The sequence below is a fragment of the Ambystoma mexicanum genome, chromosome 10 (assembly GCF_040938575.1).
Source record: "Ambystoma mexicanum isolate Mex_15411 chromosome 10, UKY_AmexF1_1, whole genome shotgun sequence".
In the NCBI taxonomy this organism is placed as follows: Eukaryota; Metazoa; Chordata; class Amphibia; order Caudata; family Ambystomatidae; genus Ambystoma; species Ambystoma mexicanum.
The window spans coordinates 776,223,497-776,243,375 of NC_090932.1; the positions used below are offsets into that span (position 1 = coordinate 776,223,497).

Consider the following 19,879-nt stretch of genomic DNA (forward strand, 5'->3'; position numbering starts at 1 on the left):
ATCAAGCGTCCTTAAACTGCTATTACTCAACATCAGGTCACTGGTAAACCATGCAACTGAAGTTGGGGATCGTATTGTAGAACATGATCTCGACCTCTGTGCCATAACAGAAAGCCGGCTGCACGAGACGGCTGGTCCGATGTTGACCTTGGCCATTCCGGCCGGTTATAGCATACTGACAGCTGACAGAGACAATGGGAAGGGTGGGGGTGTTGCTATTATGTATGAAACAACCCTTACGGTTTGGGAAGTTGCCATACCTGGGCCTGATGGCTGCAAGATACTGCACATAAAATTAAATACAGACGCAAACTCCACCATAAACTTGGTTCTTATTTACAGATCACCGACACTCCTTCCCCTACTAAAATGAGATGCTAAATGTATTCTCATGGTTGACTTTAACCTATGGCTGAATAATGTTGTAGAATCCATTGCTAATGGCCTGCAAACATCCTTGGCACATTTGGGAATAAGCCACCTGGTGAATAAAGTCATCCACGAGAAAGGCCACATTATCGACTGGGTGGCTGTTTGCAAAACATCCTGTACTGAGCCAGTTATATCTACTTGCCCATGATCAGCACCATTGTTTTGTGGACTTTAACCAACACAATTTGGGCTGCATCGAGAAATGTATGCAAACCTACACCGGAAGCCATGGGAGGCATTATTGCACCCTTAGACTTCAAAATAAAAACACTTGACTCAGCCACAGAAATAGCAAACTGTATTCAGAACCTATCTGCCAAGTAGTTAATAAAATTGACCTGCTTTATACGCACCAAGTAATATGCAAAAAGGTTAATCTGTGGTTCTCCCCAGAACTACAGAAATACAAAGTTGAGAAACTCAAATGTTTTAAGACCTGGAAAAACACGGATTGCAGTAAAGACAAAGAGGATTACATTAGAACATCAAAACTATATAAAACCGTGATCACAGAAAGAAAGCTATGTATGACAGCAGAATTGTCAATGCAGAATACAACTCATGTTAACTATTTAAAATCTGAAGAAAACTGGAGCACCCATGCACTAAAGAGAGGGATGGGCCAATTAAAGATGTAGCATGGTGTACCATGATTCAAGAAGCCATGCGGGAGAAACTGAGAAAGATCACATGAAAAAGGGAAGTAATAAACATGAAAGAGGATGGAAATATGTCCCCCAGAAGCCTATCAATCAGACAGCTGGAGGATAAAGACATTTTCAGCTTCAGGACTGTGACAGAAATGGAAATGGCAGATATTGTGAATAAACTTAAACCCACAACCTGTAAGGGCGATGTATGCCCAGCAATTGCTGTCAAGTCCTGCCTACCATCGCTGATAGGCACAATTACAAAATGAGTGAATCTCTCCTTTAAGGAGAATTGTGTACCTACAGAATTTGAAAATGCATGGATTATCCCCTTTTTGGAAAAAACGAAACTGGACTCCTAGATGGCCAGCAACTACAGGCACATTACTAACACACCATTCCTCCTCAGGATTCCTCACAGGTTGACCTATGACAAGATAGCTTGTTTGGCTAAGAATGACATTTGAAATAAATGGCAGTCTGGGTTTAAGCCTGGTTATGAAACGGAAAAAGCACTGCTAAGTTTAAGCATTTCACACACTAGTACACTGAAGAACTCAACTTCAACAAAAGAAGCATCAGAAAACAAGAAAATATTTGGTGAAATATGGCAGCGCATCCAACCTTGCCTTACTCAAATAAGTCCGTGCTAAACGCAGATGACTGATCACCAGTGCCAAGGCAAACTATTACTAAAACATCATAGCCAAAGCCAACAATGAAAGAAGAGCCATCTTCAAAGTCATCACGCATTGCACCAAAATCCTGCTCGACCCACCCATACCACACTCTACCGGAAAAATCCACTGCCATCAACAATTTCTTTATCAACATCTGCAGGATCCACTAACACGTAGAGACCAATGCAACAACAAACAGCAAACTACACATCCCATCTTGCAAAACCACAACTGGCATCCCTGAAGACCACATCATGCATGGATGATATCCTCCCTGCCTCCATACTCAAGACCCTTCCGACTGAAGAGCTCCTCCCTTATCTGACAATCATCAACAGCTCCCTGCCTCAAGGCACCTTCCCTTCAGACCTCAAGAATGGACCAACCCTCCCACTTTCAAGAAACCACTTTCATGGACTCTGATAACCTCAGCATCTACCGCCCCATTACGCATCTTCCCTTTGCAGAACAAAATCCTTGAGAAAGCAATAGCCATGCAACTTTCCAATGCATCAAAGCCAACAACCTAATTCAGCCCTACCAATCTGGCTTCAGACCCAGATGCAGCACAAAAATGGCTACCATTAATGTGATCAATGATGCCCTTAAACTACTTGATGATGCCCATCCTTGCCTCCTGGTTCTCATTGGCCTGTCAGCAGTATTCAACACAGTAGACCACCTGAAACTCACTGATATTCTACATCACTGCATAGGAATCAAAGACATCATCTTCAGCTCAGCTGGTTCAATTCATACCTTGCTAACTGCCACCAGTTTGTCCAAATAGATCCTTAAGATCACCAACTACCCATTACTTGTGGAGTCCCGCAAGGATATATTCTCTCCTCCATGATCTTCAAACTTTACATGTAACCACTCTGAACCCTCTGGGCTTCACATCCATCCATATGCATATGGCATGCAGATGTGCCTCACAATATCCTACATTGAGGACATCCAAAGGCTCAAGGCCTGCCACATATTGATACAATCTTGGATATCCAGTGCTTTCCTTGAGCTCAACTCATACAAGGCTGAATTCCCACTGCTGGCCAACAACACCAAACACCCTGACATCCATACCTGGCTCTCTGCTATGAACCTCAATGGCTTGACATACCATCTGGCCTCCTGCTCCAAGTCTCTTAGGTTTGACATTGACAGAAACCTCTCTTTCAAAAAGCACATAGCAATGAAGATACTAACAGCTTGGTACCAACTTTCTCTCCTGCATAAAATCAAGCCTTTCAACCCAGAAAGCAACTTCAGATCTTCTGTCCAAGCTTTGGTCCTCTGCCACCATCCGCCAACTACCCTGGCACTCATGCGATGTGTCCTGCATGCTGCAGCACGACTCATCAAACCACTCTGCAAGCTTGACCATTTAACCCCGACCCTCATCAAACTGCACTGGCTCCTGCTGCAAGCATTAATCATCTTCAACTTCTGCTGCATCATCTAAAATGCTGTTGCCCTGAAGTCCCCAAGTTACCTCGCTCAGGAACTCAGCATCTTTGGAGGCCTATGATCCACCAGAAGTAAGGACATCCACAGACTTGAAATCTGTCAATGCAGCACTTGTCTCTTACTTCTACTTTTCAGGAAGGACCTCAAGACCCTCCTCTTGAAGGGATGGCCCCACCCTAACACCTATGTCCAAACACCCTCCACTGCACACCAAACCTGAGACTCAGTGATCTGCTCTCCCTGTTTCTCTTGCTGTCATATTGCAACCTCCCTCATTGTGAGCTCTCGGCCCCTTGCATCTCTGGTTCCCTCACCTTGTCCTTCCCCTATGATTTGTAAAGTGATACATTGCTGCCTGAAGCTGGGTCCATGCTCAAGGAATACCCCAATAATAGTAACAATACAAATAATACAAACATCTTCCTAGTGTAAAACTGCTATGTGTTCTCCTTCACTCATAGCCTAGCAAACCCCACAAAGGAGCAGGAAGTGAGCTATGCCTTTAATAGAGGGGTGCATTTCCTTTAGGACAGTTTAGGGCATCTGATTGACTTAATGAACTTGAACAAATATGATGTATCAGCCCAAGAGGGCTCTGATTTCCTGAACCAACCCAATAAATACTTGTGTATGAGTCAAAGTGCCTCATACACAAGTACTGGGACCTCGCTGTTAACAAAGGCATGGCAATTACTAGCGTAAAGCATTTCATGGTTAGTACCTGCATTCAAATGCATAATTCTTTAGGCAAATGAAATCTTGACGTGGGTTTAGTACTTCCATGCCAGGGAAGTGATTGGAAGGGTATAGAGCGGACAGCAGACTGCATATTCTCACAGCTGTCCATAAGTGGGTGCTTTCAGACTTAATAAAATAGAATTAACTGCCTGTAACATTGAAGCTGCACTAGAATAGTCTCATTAGAATGCACAAAGAAGTTTGATGCCCCACACAAATAAGTGTGCCATGCCCCCACCTCCCGTGAAGTTATCACATCTCTCAACATTTGAAGGGTTAGCATCCCCCGAAACTTAGGTTTCATTTCACCCCTGAACACAAGCACACACCATTCACCATACACACATGCACACCCAGACACCCATACATTTAAGTGTGTAGCCTTTCACCATACAAGCACACCCAGTCAGCCACCCATAGATTTAAGTGTTCACCCTTTCACTATACAGGCACACTCAGGCAGCCACCCATACACGTAAGTGTGCACCCTTTCACCATACAGGCACACCCAGGCAGCCACCCATACATTTAAGTGTGCACCCTTTCACCATACACATACACAAGTAGCCACCTATACATTTAAGTGTGCTCCCTTTCACCATACACTCACACAGGCAGCCACCTATACATTCAAGTGCGCACCCTTTAATCATACAGGCACACACACCCAAGCAGCCACCCATACACTAGAGTGCGCACCCTTTCACCATAAAGGCACACACAGTCAGCCATGTATACATTTAATTGTGCACCCTTTCTCCATACACTCACACAGGCAGCCACCTCTACATTTCAGTGTGCACCCTTTCGCCATAAACAGACACATGCACAAGTCATGGGTTGAGAGGAGCCCTATTACTTAAAAAAAAATGGTTTATTGTAAAATCACTCTGACTTCATAAAGACATTATTTCCGTCAAGGACCAAACCATAATGCAAATAATTTCTTTCTGAAGGTAGTGTGACTTCAAAAAGAAACAATTTCTTTTTGAAGTCATAGAGCTCTCCTCACCCGATGAAATGGAGCCCCCCAGACTAGAGGTTTACATGCCATGGGTTGGGGGGAGCCCTCTGACTTAAAAAAGAAATATTTTATTTTTGTATTCACTCTGCCTTCATAAAGAAATAATTTCTGTTACAGAAATAATGTCCTTATGAAGGCAGAGTGACAAAAAAAAACAAAAAAACAATTATGTTTTTAATCCAAGGGGGCCCCCCTCCCAGGACATGTTGTGGTGGAGACTTGCAGGGGACACCGTTACACCAGTGTCCCCATATTGGGAGATTCCCCAGCACCGCTGCTTACATTCAACGATTAGCAAAAAAACGCAGCACACATGTTCCCGTTGAAGATACCCGTTTTTCTCACGCTGAGAGTGGCTCTAGCCGACGGGTACCTGACAATATGACCGTTGCCGACAGAGAGAAATAGACACAAGCACAGAGTAAGATGATGAGAGAGAGAGAGAGAGCACTAGATTAGTGCATGGTGTGCTGGATTCAGCTAATTAATGTTTATTTATGCAGTTTTCAAAAGTGCAGGCATGACCCATGCAGGTATTAGAGTGCCAAACAAAGCAACAGTAATACACTAATCATGTGTATAACATGTGTTTGACCTGTAAAATAAGCAACAGTGAAGTACATAATCACAGTAACATATTAATATACATAAATATCCTACCAAGAAGCACATTACTTTTTTTCTTGGAGCAGTATTCGATCTGACCACTAAAAGATGACGCACTGATTTACAGCTACTGACTGTAATCTCCTGACTCCCAATGACTTTCTTCCTACCGAGAAATATGACTTTTTAATTGTACTGGTATTTGGTATGTCCATTAGAATATTTGGGAACTGATTTAGAGGCATTCAATCTGCTATTTCCTACCAAGAAATATAAGATTGTATTGCCATAAAACTAATATTTGGTCTGGCCACAAAATGATAAGTTACAGACGCTGAATTCACTCTCTTGCCTAAAAAGAATTCTACGATGTTGCTTTCGTAACTTCAAACTTATGACAAGTATTGGGTCTGGCCACTAAAAGATGGCACATTGATTTATGGCCACTGAATGCAATTTCCTCCTACCAACAAATATAAGGCTTTTCCAAGTAAGCAGTATTTGATCTGCCCACTAAAAGATGGGACTTATATACAGCCACTGTATGTAATGTAGGACCCTCCCTGCTATCACACATTGACAAGAAATGCCATATTCATTTATGTCATGCCCAATGATCAGTTACTGGGAGTCTCTTCTCCCTAGCATAAAATGGTGCCGTCACCTACAGCCACAGAGTATAATTTTCTCATGCCTACCAAATAATATAACACTCTTTCTCTACAACTAATTTTTGGTCTAGCCACATAATGATGACACACTCAGAAACAAGAATAGTGAGATTTATTATTTGCAATTTCACAACTTATGACAAGTATTTGTTGTGGCCACTAAAGGGTGGCCCACTTATTTACAGCCAATCCATGTATTCTTGTTCTCTGCAACTTATAGTTGGTCTGATCCCAAAGTTATGACACACTCAGCTACAGACACTAAATGCACTTTCCAACCTAAAGATAATTCTTAGATGTTTTATTTGCAGCTCCACAAGCAGCAAGCATTTGGTCTGGCTGCTTAAGGATGGGACACTGATATGAAAACAGTGCATGTGACCTTATCTCCTGACTTCCACCAAACAATGATGTGGTGCTGTTGTTTTCACTCTGAAAGGAAATGTCACATGTGTCTGTTATGCAAGGTGGTCAAGTAAACGTGATAGAGTTGACAATAGTAACAGAATGATGGCCTGATCCATTTTAATGTCCTTCCTCTCCCCAGCTAAATCCTATTTTAATATTGTGCCTGTCCCTCAAAGAAAGTCTATCTTAATGCTCCACCTCTTCCTCTACTAAATCCTATTAGTTGTGTAACTCGCCTTCAACTGAAGCCTATTCTCTTAACTGATCTCCTGCCACTGCCTAACATGATTGACCCTGAAAATGAAACACACATGTCCTATGTATATTATTTTAGCACCAACCATCCAAAATACTATGCTTGGACTGCTGTAATTTTTGAAACAACTCAATTTCTCAAAAATTCCCAATATTCAAACAGATTTGCCAGGACTTAAGGCTCACATATGCTCTTGAAGCAGCCTCTCCTAAACAGATATAGTAAGATGCTGCTCATGATGTCCATGTTGCTTTCCCCCTCACAAACCAATATCATCAGAGTTGAAAAACTCTGTTAATTTGTGTCTTTCAACACTAGAAACCTATACCACAAGGCCAACAATGGTGTCCAGATGGCTTTCCATGCTTACACTGTGATCATCAAAGGATGCATATGTTCTTCATGTTGTCTTCCCAGCCTGCTCACTGATAACATCAGAGATCAGCCATACAATCTAGGAGGCCTCATCCCATCACACACTGATATTATCAGAAGGCACCCATTCTGTTCATGGGACCTTTCACTCTCAAGCACTTGCATCATCAGAGGTCATCTTTATGTGCATTTCCTCTCCTCACTGATAGTATTTGAGATTACCCAGAGTGTCTATGTGACTTCTCAACCTCACAGATTGGTATGTTGCTCCTCGTTAGCAACACAGTTATTCCAATGGACAACATGTTTACCCCATGAATGCCAACAATTGGATCATCTTTGTTTTAAAAAAACATAACACGTGACCAGAAATAAATATGCAAATCCCGTCATTCTGGAAATGGCATAAAATAAAATAACTAAAACAATGTGTGACGCTTAAAAGTTGGGGATTGGCTGTAGATGTCCTGAAATATATATGCTCCAAACATTTGACGCAGTGAGGCAAGAGAGGAACAACTTTCACATCACTGACAGTGTTCGCATAATAGAAACATGGGGTGCCTATAGTATCTTTCATGTCATCAGTGGCATTTCTCATCTTCTTATTTTCAAACACAACGTTCGCATTTTTTAAGAGTTGTGCACTTTCCCAGAGCATCCCAGACTGTAGGAGGGGCAGAAGTTCAGTGTGGCATTATGAAGCACTGCAAATAGTGGGACAGACTCTAAAAGAAAATCTCAATTAAATGCACAAATGCTAAACATGTTTTCTCATAGAAAACACCAAAAAAATGCCCCTTGTGAATGAGCCCACAAATTGTTGTGCAAAAGACGAGATGCACACTTTGTAGGTGCAAATGCTTTTATGAGCATCACGTTGCGCCAAAACCATGTGCATCTCGTCATATGCTCCAAAAAATACACGCAACTACCTTGAAAAGCATAAGCAAAGTATTGAAGACAATTTTCTGTTGGTTCATTCTCTTTTGGTGTTATGTGCATAATGTCTGAGAATAAGACACACATGTATATTTTGTAACTTCAGTTCTGTGGCGGATCTACTTTGTGATACCTCTAACCTTTTAGGGTTAGAGGTATACCATTGAAATTACTCAGATGGTAGTTTTGCCATGCCCTTAACTAATGTTGTTGAGTGATGTCTATGACTGTGTTAATGCAGAGAAGGGGTATGCATTTAATTCACATATACGTTTGTAAAAACTGTGAATGTGATTGCTAGAAAGCCACATGGAAAGTGCTCTGCTTTGTAATGTCTTGTCAATTGGGCCTCATTATGAGTTTGGTGCTATCTCGGCTGTAAACCCGCCGAGATATCACAAAACGGATTTACCATTATTACCACTTGGTCTGGCGGAATTACTGCTCAATTACAAGTGGCAGTATGACAGTGTTAGTTGCCATTTAGGCAGTCCATAGGACTCCATGGGAATTTCAACAGAATTACCACTGGTGGTAATTCTGCCGAAATTGCTGTGTTTTTGCCAGTAAATTGGTGGAATTACCTCTTCCATTTTGCCTTAGTGTTTTACTCCAACCTTACCTCCAAACCCATAGGTCAACGGTGCGGTAATGCAGTGGTAACTATGTTACCACTGCATTACCACTGTTTGTGGCCACACCGCCAAATTCATAATGAGGCTGTTGGATATTTTGTGTAGATTTGGGGTCTGGCGGTATTTTCTTACCGCCAAAAATAATGGTAATTTGGCGATAACTACTCCTTGCATTTAGATTGGGTTTGGCCTTATTTCCTTTCAGTGACAATTCCTTATTACATTATATGGGATCAGTTAGTGGTATACATTATTGTTGGTGGTATTTTGGTGAGCATAATTATTCTGTTTTATTTGTGGCCCCAATATACACAAAACTCTTCTTTTTCTTAGACTGTTCTTGTGATCTATAGAGGCCTCAGACTTACATTCAGAAACACCACAGTTTCACATATAGCATTCTCAATAACCTGTGGTATTATCACTAATTTATATACATTAGTGAACTATGTTTCCATAGGCCTCTTTGCTGGTGCATGTACGCCGAGCAATGTCTATTGTATTAAATTACACTCAGACACCACATACTGAGTTGAAACACGCACACAGCTATTTATAATTGCTAGTGCTATTATTCCATCTGCATGGGAAACATGACACATGTATTACCCAAAATATCTTCCCCCTCTCCCGAAATATTATTCTAAATGCACCAAGAAAAGACAAAAGCAAAAACACTCTACACTGTTCGTGTCCATAACATTTGTATTATAAACAGTTGCATTTCAAAATAACACCTTACCCTTCTTGCTGCCACCTTATCTAACAAACAAAAGAGAAAACAAATGCAGAAATAAAACGAAATTCATTCCACATTATTTGTAACAATAAGAAGGAAAGAAATTACAGCGATAGAACAATATTCACTTTGCAACATTATGACGTGGCAATTAAACACAGGGGATTCCCTATTGCTACTCTCCCTGCCTGATATTTATAGAAGGTCATCTGTACAGCACACAACCTCAATTCACTTGGATAATAAACCAGCTATCTGTAGCTCTCCCACACGCGACCTCCCTTCGCTCACCTCCGAGGAATGGGCCCAGGGTTGTCCTTGTAATCTTGAAGTTTGAAGTGCACAGCGAGAACATGCAGTTCATCTGCAGTTCTCAAGCCGGTGCTAAGTGAGACTAGGAATGCCTCTTCACAGCCCAATCTCTGATGGTTTGTGTCAGCAGCTCAGCAAAAAGCAAAACTGAAACTTTTTTCTGTCAGACTCTTCCAGCAACCCTCTGTCTCGTCCCCCTCTGCCTACGTGGAACCACTGCAAATACTCTGCACCAATCAAATTCAAAAGACTGTATCATCCTTCCTTCCACAATAGCTCAATTTTTACAGTAAGAAATTGTAGCTAAACTCATTTCCTGGCATGCAGATTTTGCTTCCTGCAAGCACAGTGAACAGAGAGAGAAAAAAAAATCCAAATGCAGGTTTAAATGAATCTCAGAGCATGTCTTTCTGCCTCTTTTCTACATAGAGATTACATTATAATGTTATTGAGTTAGTACTAGTATTAGTATTTGTTAATTAAGTCAGTCAATTAGGCAGCTAATGTAGTCTCCTGTGAATGAGGCATTTCAAGTAAGAGAAAAAGAGAAACAAAAATATTCTGGTGTACTTTTAAACATGCAGCCTGTCTCCATTTGCATACCCATATGTTATGCTAACAACATAGGGCTGGCTATATGTGCCACAGTATTGCTGGCAATAATGTTATCACATTCATTGGAGCTGTACTCCAAAACACAATAAATTATACTACAGGCACAATTGTTTGTTCTGACTATAAATATTGCAAGATGTTAAACCTCTGAAATGTGTCCTGGATGTGCATTGGCATCATGTATTTCCACAACACCTCTGAGGACACGCGCATGTCATGTTCACTTACTGGCCAGTGGCCTGTTTAAGTGGCAACATTCCATCAGCGCATTATCCTCTCTCAAACTGTTATGAGGTGTCATTGCCTAGCATAGATAGATAGAGCTGTCAGGTGTAGCTCCATGATTCTTATTGTGTGCATTCATAATTGTGCTCTGTGCAGCACACATGATCTGTACATGCAAGGAATGCCAGTGTTTCCCGTTCCTGTACAATTGATCTATGGGGTATTAGGGACACATGGATGCAATCAATGGCCCGCGCATACACAGAACACAGCTATGTCATAAAATGCCCTCACTATTTCTGCCCTGGTACCTGTATGACACATGCCTAAATATACACCCTGGCAGATGCAAGGATCCCATTGAGGACCCTGTATAGGGCTGTGATTGTGAGGATTATGATTTCACCACTGTGATGCCACTGGGCCCCTGGAAGGAGGCTGTGACAAATAAATGCAAGAGTGACTTTACCTTAACTAGGGATGGCATGACATTGGCATACATTGTGGGTGTGTTAAGGTCCCTCTCCCACTGACTCACCATCTCCAGTATGGTATGTAGTGTTTGGTATGGTATGGTATGGTATGGTATGGCACAGTACTTGTAAAAAGCAGACATTCACCTCGCAAGGAGGTATCAATGTGCCAAAACCCGAAACAAGTTGGAACAGGGACAGGCCCTCAACCCCAACCCAGCCCATTAGGAAAGTCCCTATCTAAGGTGGAAACAGGAGGGTCTTCAAGTTGTGTCTAAAGTCTGAATGATTTTCATTTGCCCGCATAGCCCCAGGGAGCGTGTTCCACAGCTGTGCAGCTTGAACCAAAAAATAGCCTGCCCACTTCACCCATCTAAACTTGGGCACCGTCATAGATTAGCCAAGGCACAGCGCAAACATCTCCCGGAACGTAATGGCAGAATTTAGCACTAATAAATTCGGGCAGAATTTAGCACTAATAAAGTCGGGAGTCCGACAGTTCAGAGCTTGATGCAAAATACAGATTGCCTTACATTTTATCTGCTGATCCACCGGAAGCCAATGTAATGCTCACAGCACCGGGGTGATATGCTCTCTCTGTACTGCCTTCAGATGCACACTTGCTGAAGCATTCTGGATTCTGCCTAGCGCCACTTTCGAAAGGCCAAGATATACTGCATTGCAAAAATCCAGTATGCTTGAGATGAAGTTGTTGACTATCTGGATTTTGTGAATGAAGGCAAAGAAGTCCAAGAGACGTTTAAGGGTCTGCAGATGGAAAAAGTACAAGCTAGAGACTTGAGAGATTTGTCGCTCTAGAGACAAGGTGCTGTCAAGCCAAACCCCTAGGTTCTTAACTTCCAGGAGTGGTATGGGGCAACTGCCAAGAGCAGTGGCCAAAATCAGTCATCCACACTGCAGCCTTCTGATCCCATTGAGTGCAATGCCCCAGGATCAGAGCAAATCATCATATTTGTTTTCTTGACATTTAATTGAAGCCTGTTTTGGAACATCCAAGTGCTGACCTTTCCCAGACTTTCAATTGCCTTTTTAGAAGCACTGTTGCCGGTTTTAGTTCTATTTTATTGATTGATTTCAGCATTTTATGCACTTGCGCTGGGAGAAATGTCGTCAGGCCTAGTATGCTAGTTTTTCTGTTTAGATCATTTGGAATCTTCAAGGTCTAAGAATGATTACTGTATTCCCTTGTTCCCATCCCACCTGGAAGCGCTTTGAAGCACTTCATCTGTGTATAAGTGCTATATAAATAAACAATAAATAACATTTGAGTCTGTGCCTTCATCCCCCTTTTTAGTAATCTACTTTCGGTTTTAGAGTATTTATTACTTTCATTTTAGCCTTTTAGCATTGTGTGTTTATTTTATTGTCTGCCACCTCACTGTGCCTTAATTATTTCATCTGAATCACACCTAGATTTGAATTTTCTGCAGCCTGCCCCTAGAGCTTTAAACTACATTTCCCAGAATTCTTGTAGTTAATTTTTTCGGCCTCAGGCATGTCAGCACTGGCACGTCAGAGGCAAGCCAGTTCGTGCAAGTGATATATAGCCCACTGTGCTTTGTTCGTAAAGCTTTTTTAGAAACGATGTTGCCAGTTTTAGGTCTATTTTCTTTTATTGTTTGATTTTAGCATTTGAGTCCGTGCCTGCATCCCCCTTTTTAATAATCTGCATGAGGTTTTAGAGTGTTATTACTTTCATTTTATCCTTTCAGCACTGTGTGTTTATTTTATTGTCTGCCACTATACTGTGCATTAATTACTTAATCTGAATCACGCCTAGATTTGAATGTTCTGCAGCCCGCTCCTAGAGCTTTAAACTACATTTCCCAGAAGCCTTGTAGTTTATTGTTTTTGCCTCAGGTAGGTCAGCGCATCCTCTGCTACCTGTCCTCCAGGTATGCATCCACTAGAAGTTATTCACTGCGCTAAAGATCGATTGAGTAATACTACTGTGCATACTCATATCATATCAACTCACTCCCGGATAGAATTGCAAAGTTTATGTCTACAACTTCACCCGCACTTCAAACCTGGTCATTGTCACACCCCGGTGTCTCCCACAACACACTCATCATCTTGCAGGGAGCATGCCCCCCCTCCACTGAGCCATCATCTCACTCTGTAGTAGTGGGGCGTATTAATGCTCCATTAAGGGCCACACAGGACACCAAAGGGGCAAATCCATTACAACGCTATCCACTGGATGATCTTGATACCATGCTCACCGGCAAAAACCCTTATCCAGTTCTGTCCGTTGTAATAAAAGAGAAAGTACCAATAATAATGATGACAACATTACCAGAAAACGCCAAACATAGTAAAGGAGGCTCAGATCGCTCTCGGCAGAGAGAGGACAACATAGGGGAACACAAAGAGACCACAGACATTGTTGACCCCTCAAGCGTCCTTAAACTGCTATTACTCAACATCAGGTCACTGGTAAACCATGCAACTGAAGTTGGGGATCGTATTGTAGAACATGATCTCGACCTCTGTGCCATAACAGAAAGCCGGCTGCACGAGACGGCTGGTCCGATGTTGACCTTGGCCATTCCGGCCGGTTATAGCATACTGACAGCTGACAGAGACAATGGGAAGGGTGGGGGTGTTGCTATTATGTATGAAACAACCCTTACGGTTTGGGAAGTTGCCATACCTGGGCCTGATGGCTGCAAGATACTGCACATAAAATTAAGTACAGACGCAAACACCACCATAAACTTGGTTCTTATTTACAGATCACCGAACCGCCTTCCCCTACTAAAATGAGATGCTAAATGTATTTTCACGGTTGACTTTAACCTATCGCTGAATAATGTTGTAGAATCCATTGCTAATGGCCTACAAACATCCGTGGCACATTTGGGAATAAGCCACCTGGTGAATAAAGTCATCCACGAGAAAGGCCACATTATCGACTGGGTGGCTGTTTGCAAAACATCCTGTACTGAGCCAGTTATATCTACTTGCCCATGGTCAGCACCATTGTTTTGTGGACTTTAACCAACACCATTTGGGCTGCATCGAGAAGTGTATGCAAACCTACACCTGAAGCCATGGGAGGCTTTATTGCACCCTTAGACTTCAAAATAAAAACACTTGACTCAGCCACAGAAATAGCAAACTGTATTCAGAACCTATCTGCCAAGTAGTTAATAAAATTGACCTGCTTTATACGCACCAAGTAATATGCAAAAAGGTTAATCTGTGGTTCTCCTCAGTACTACAGAAATACAAAGTTGAGAAACGCAAATGTGTTAAGACCTGGAAAAACACGGATTGCAGTAAAGACAAAGAGGATTACATTAGAACAGCAAAAATACATAAAACCGTGATCACAAAAAGAAAGCTATATATGACAGCAGAATTGTCAATGCAGAATACAACTCATGTTAACTATTTAAAATCTGAAGAAAACTGAAGCACCCATGCACTAAAGAGAGGGATGGGCCAATTAAAGATGTAGCATGGTGTACCATGATTCAAGAAGCCATGCGGGAGAAACTGAGAAAGATCGCATGAAAAAGGGAAGTATTAAACATGAAAGAGGATGGAAATATGTCCCCCAGAAGCCTATCAATCAGACAGCTGGAGGATAAAGACATTTTCAGGTTCAGGACTGTGACAGAAATGAAAATGACAGATATTGTGAATAAACTTAAACCCACAACCTGTAAGGGCGATGTATGCCCAGCAATTGCTGCCAAGTCCTGCCTACCATCGCTGATAGGCACAATTACAAAATGAGTGAATCTCTCCTTTAAGGAGAATTGTGTACCTACAGAATTTGAAAATGCATGGATTATCCCCTTTTCGGAAAAAACGAAACTGGACTCCTAGATGGCCAGCAACTACAGACACATTACTAACACACCATTCCTCCTCAGAATTCCTCACAGGTTGACCTATGACAAGATAGCTTGTTTGGCTAAGAATGACATTTGAAATAAATGGCGGTCTGGGTTTAAGCCTGGTTATGAAACGGAAAAAGCACTGCTAGACTTAACATCCTCCATTCTTCAGTATATCGACTAATACAAATACAAGTACAAATGGTCATTCTCATTCTGTTGGATCTTTTGGCAGTATTCCACCTGGGCGATCATCCCCTTCTTGTCAACAGACTGCAGAGTGTCACTAATTTCTCAGTCGAAGCTGCAGGTTGGGTCAAATCTTTTCTGGATGAGAGACAAGTTAGAGTTTGCAGTGGTAATATGGAAGCCGACCCAGAATGCTTACTCTATGGGGTACCACTGGGGGCCTGTCTCTCCCCATCCTTCTATAGTATTGTTACTGTCCCATTATTGAATCTGCTTGTGGAGAGGGGAATTTGTTTTACTAACTACGCAGACAACACTCAATGCGTAATTACCATCTCCGGAGCATGCACGGATGATGTCGCCAAGATCAATGAGGCATATAAAGTGATACAAACGTGGATGATACAGAACGGATTGGCACTAGGCTCCATGACACCCTTGGTATCTCGGAGCGGGTACTGGACTGGCTGACCTCCTTCCTAACTGAACACTCCTCCAAAGTCATACTGGGCACCTTCTCCTCCCATACCTCCTTTTCCACCGGTGGAATTGCCCAGGGCTCCATTATTTCACCTTGGCTCTTTAACATCTACCTTACTCTGCTGGCACACCTGATTTCTCCTTCTCCCCCAACTTCCAGTCCTATGCTAACGACACACAACTCTTCTTGCCATCCGGGCCTGGTGTACTTCTAATGATCTCTGCCACAATGCCAGCAAAACAGAGATCCTTCCCATTGGGACCCCTGCTCCTGACTTCTTCCCTTGACTCTGGCCTTCTTCCATGGGCTCTCCCCCTGCTCCCTCCTCAGAAGCCATAAACCTCAGAGTCATCTTCAACTCCTCTCGCTCCTTCCTCCCTTCCACTCAGGACATTTCCAAGAAATTCCACTTTCAGCTTTTCCTTCTGAAAGAAATTCTCCATTTGCTCCGCTTCCCCCAGAGACTCAATGTTACCTAGGCTCTGGTTCTCTCTAGGCTTGACTATTGCAATAGCCTCCTCCTTAATCTATCTTTGTTCACTCTGCCACCCCTCCAGCTAATCCAGAAAAGGGCAGCGAGACTTATCCTTGTTCCCAAGGTCTGAATCCCTACAAAGTCTTCACTGGCTACCGGTCACATCACAGATTAAATTCAAATCCCTCTGCATCATCCACAAGGCTGTCTGGGGCCGGGGACCACTAAATCTGCAACTCTTTCTGACTAAAATATTTGCCTTCTAGACACCTGCACTCTTCTGGCACCAACTCCTTGTGTGTAAAGCGGTTTGCTAAACAGAGGGCAGGTGATTGATTACTGTACCTCAGCGGGCTCCCTTCTTTGGAACAGCCTCCTTCTTCATCTTAAGCAGGACCGCCTTAAGATCCGGAAAAGCCTCAAGACCTTCCTCTTTACCTCTTCCTTCTCTCCCCTTCTCCCCTGCTAATCGCACAGCAGCTTGATTGCGATGCAGGGCCCTCAGTGCCGGCCATAGTGGCAGCAGCGCCCCAGGCAGATAAAGAACAATTTGGCGCCCCTCCCCCCTCCTGCCACGCCCCTGGCCAAATGTTTCTTTTTGTACTGGGAGAAGTGCCATTTTCAAATTCAATGCGCTCACAGGAGCTGGCCCTTTTAACAACAATAGGGTGCTGCAGCACCCTATTAAGATGATTATCGCCCCATTCTAGTGCCAGAGCAGGGTGGTAATTATCTCAATAGGGTGCCAGCACCCTATTGTTGTTAAATGTGCCCGCTCCCGCAAGCGTATTTAATTTCAAAATTACACTTCTCCAACCACGCCAGCTCAGGGTAGCCCTTGAAAGGCACCCCCGAGCTGGCGTCCTAGAGGGCTAATGGCGCCCTGGGGTTATGGCGCCCCAGGCGGTCGCCCGGCCCGCCCTGCCCTAAGGCCGGGTTTGAGGACCCTTATGTAGCCTCGGCTCACCCCAACAGCTTCCCACCATCACACATACCACGTGTGTCTTATTGAAAAAAAACAAGAGGGAATATGTCATTGAATATATTTAGACAGAGTAATAGAGATTTTTAAATATTTTAATTGATGTATAAACATAAGTACAAAAACATTGTTAAAAAGAACATCACATAAAAAGTCACATAAAAGACATTGTGAAGTCAACCAGATATGACTAACATAAATAAGCCCCTGACAAGGTTAAAGGAAGTCTCCTTATCACAAAAATAGTGGTGTGGTTAGTAGGGACGTGAGGAAAAGATTTCAACCATTTCGTGTATCCTCATTTTATTGTGTAATTGTCCTTGACTATGTGACTTTTTTATGTGATGTTATTTTTAACAATTTTTTTGTACTTATGTGTATACATCAATTAAAATATGTAAAAATCTCCATTGCTCTGTCTAAATATATTCAATGACATAGTCCCTCTTGGTTTTTTGCAATAAGACACACCTGGCACGTGTGAAGGTGGGAAGCTGTTGTGGCCACCCCTTTATATACATTGGTATTACCTGTCCTCTTCCACACAGTCCCCTAAAAAAGATGGCGAGATAGCTCTAGTTTGGTATACTGCCTCGGCTCACCCTCCACCACTGAAGGCTGCACTTACCTTTGTTCATAGCACTTCACCTGCTGCTCTCCAAGAGCACCACAACACCTATCCCATACCCCTCTCCTCCCTGCACTTGCACGTTCTGAACACTCACAAGGCATAGTAGGGCCCCCCCCATTGTCTCTTCTTACATAGTTTATTTAATTACATTGTCTATCATCCCCTATCCCCTCCCTGTTGCTCTGTGTGCGCTTTGAAACAGTATTTGCTTCCTACATAAGCACCTAACAAGTAAACAATAAAATACAAAAATAAAAATAAATTTGCACCAATCACATATTGTGCCCGCACACTGCCCCCTCAGGTTAGGGCACTTGGTTAGGTTATGGCCGGCATGCAAGTGGGATGTAGTTCTTTTGTCAGCATTGCATAGAGAGGTTTGGGGGTGGGGGAGCACATCCACCCTCCTCGTTACCACCATCATGGTCGGACCGGGTATAACATTGGCTGGGCACCAATGACAAAGTCGAAGTCAGTCCCAAATGACAATTGATTTATTTTGTGACAGACTGTTGGAGTAGTACAAATGGGGTTGTTGTTTTTGGTAAAATGTCTTGCAAATTGTGAGTGTTTTCAGTACCACCGGTAAAATCCACTAGCTGAATGCTGAAGCGGCTCATGAAATGGGGCCACTTTGTCTAAAACATGGGGCCACTTTGACCAAAATAAATGGCCCATTTTATCAGGTTGGACCAGCACGTCTGTCATTGCCTTATCGCCTTATTAGCCAGCCTGATCCCGCCTGCTTCCCACAATGGAAGGATGGGGTTCAGAATCAGCTCCTCCCCTTGGCTGCGCTGGCCTCGATGCAAGATAAGACAGAGAATTATCACAAAAAGGGATGAAATCCATGTGTGCAAGTGAGCCTCATACCCTGTTACACTGACAGCATATTTGTATTACTATACATATGCACGATCCTCACTAACCTTTTTAAGTGTGTGATACGCAGACGATTCGGCGACCAAAAGGATCATCTGTTGGGAGGAATGGCACGTGAAATGAAGGATCCCAAGTGCCAGCCGGTGTGCCAGGATACGGGACTCCCCACTGAGTCAGGGAAACCAGGAGCCAGTTTAGCACAGGAGAGGATGTGGCTGTCAATGTGGCTTTCTCGGCCAAGTGAACTTTTATCAAATGCGCTCGTTGCATCTCTTCAGAGTGGGTAATGTGCCGGGCAGGGCATTCTGCCATCCTCTGCATCGCTTTGTCTCCTGCAGACGATGAATCATATCGCTACTGTTTTGTCTTTTCCTAGTGTGCTGCGTCCACACGACACATCCAATGAGAAGTGGCATTCATTGTAAATGCCGCTAGAAAATCGATGCGCTGCCCCTGTCTTCCAAGGCATTCGCTTAAAACATGTAGAAGAATAAAACTGTAGGCAATGGATAGGGAGCGTGCCAACTGTGGGCAACGGGTAGGGAGCATGCCAACCTGATCAAAATAACCTGAATTCACTGTGTGACTAATTGACAAAGATCATCAGTGGAGCAAATCACGAGATGCCAGCGAGCAGCTCCGATTTACACCTGCTTCACAAAGCCTAGAACTGGAGCAAATCTGGAGATGCCTGGGGAATCTTACAGATGCACAGGTGGAAATGGGATTCGACAAACTTTGCTCCTGGGCAACTCAAAATTGCTCAAGGCACATCCCAATGGTGTTCCAGTTTTATGATTTATCAATTTGGTGAACTGTAGTCAATGAAAATCAGAGATGCTCCCTGGCAGCTCTGATTTACACCTGCTTCACAAAGCCGAGAACTGGAGCAAATCTGGAGATGCCTGGGGAATCTTACCGATGCACAGGTGCAAATAGGATTCGCCAAGATTTACTCCTGGGCAACTCCATATTGCTTGTTGGGAGGAGTGGGGGTTTGGTGGGCCCCACGCTGTCACACGCTCCTGCGCTCCGCATTCATACAAGGAGACACGCCGGAGACGTGTTGCCATTCAGGTCCCCGGCGCGAACTGCCGGCGGGCCGTATTTTTTTTT

General features: G+C 43.1%; 1 protein-coding gene across 2 annotated transcripts in view; it reads left to right on the forward strand.

Annotated features, from left to right (window-relative positions):
* KCNAB1 (potassium voltage-gated channel subfamily A regulatory beta subunit 1) overlaps window positions 1-19,879 on the forward strand; it is a 1,977,401-nt gene that overhangs the window by 1,560,136 nt on the left and 397,386 nt on the right. The gene's annotated exons all lie outside the window — the stretch shown is intronic.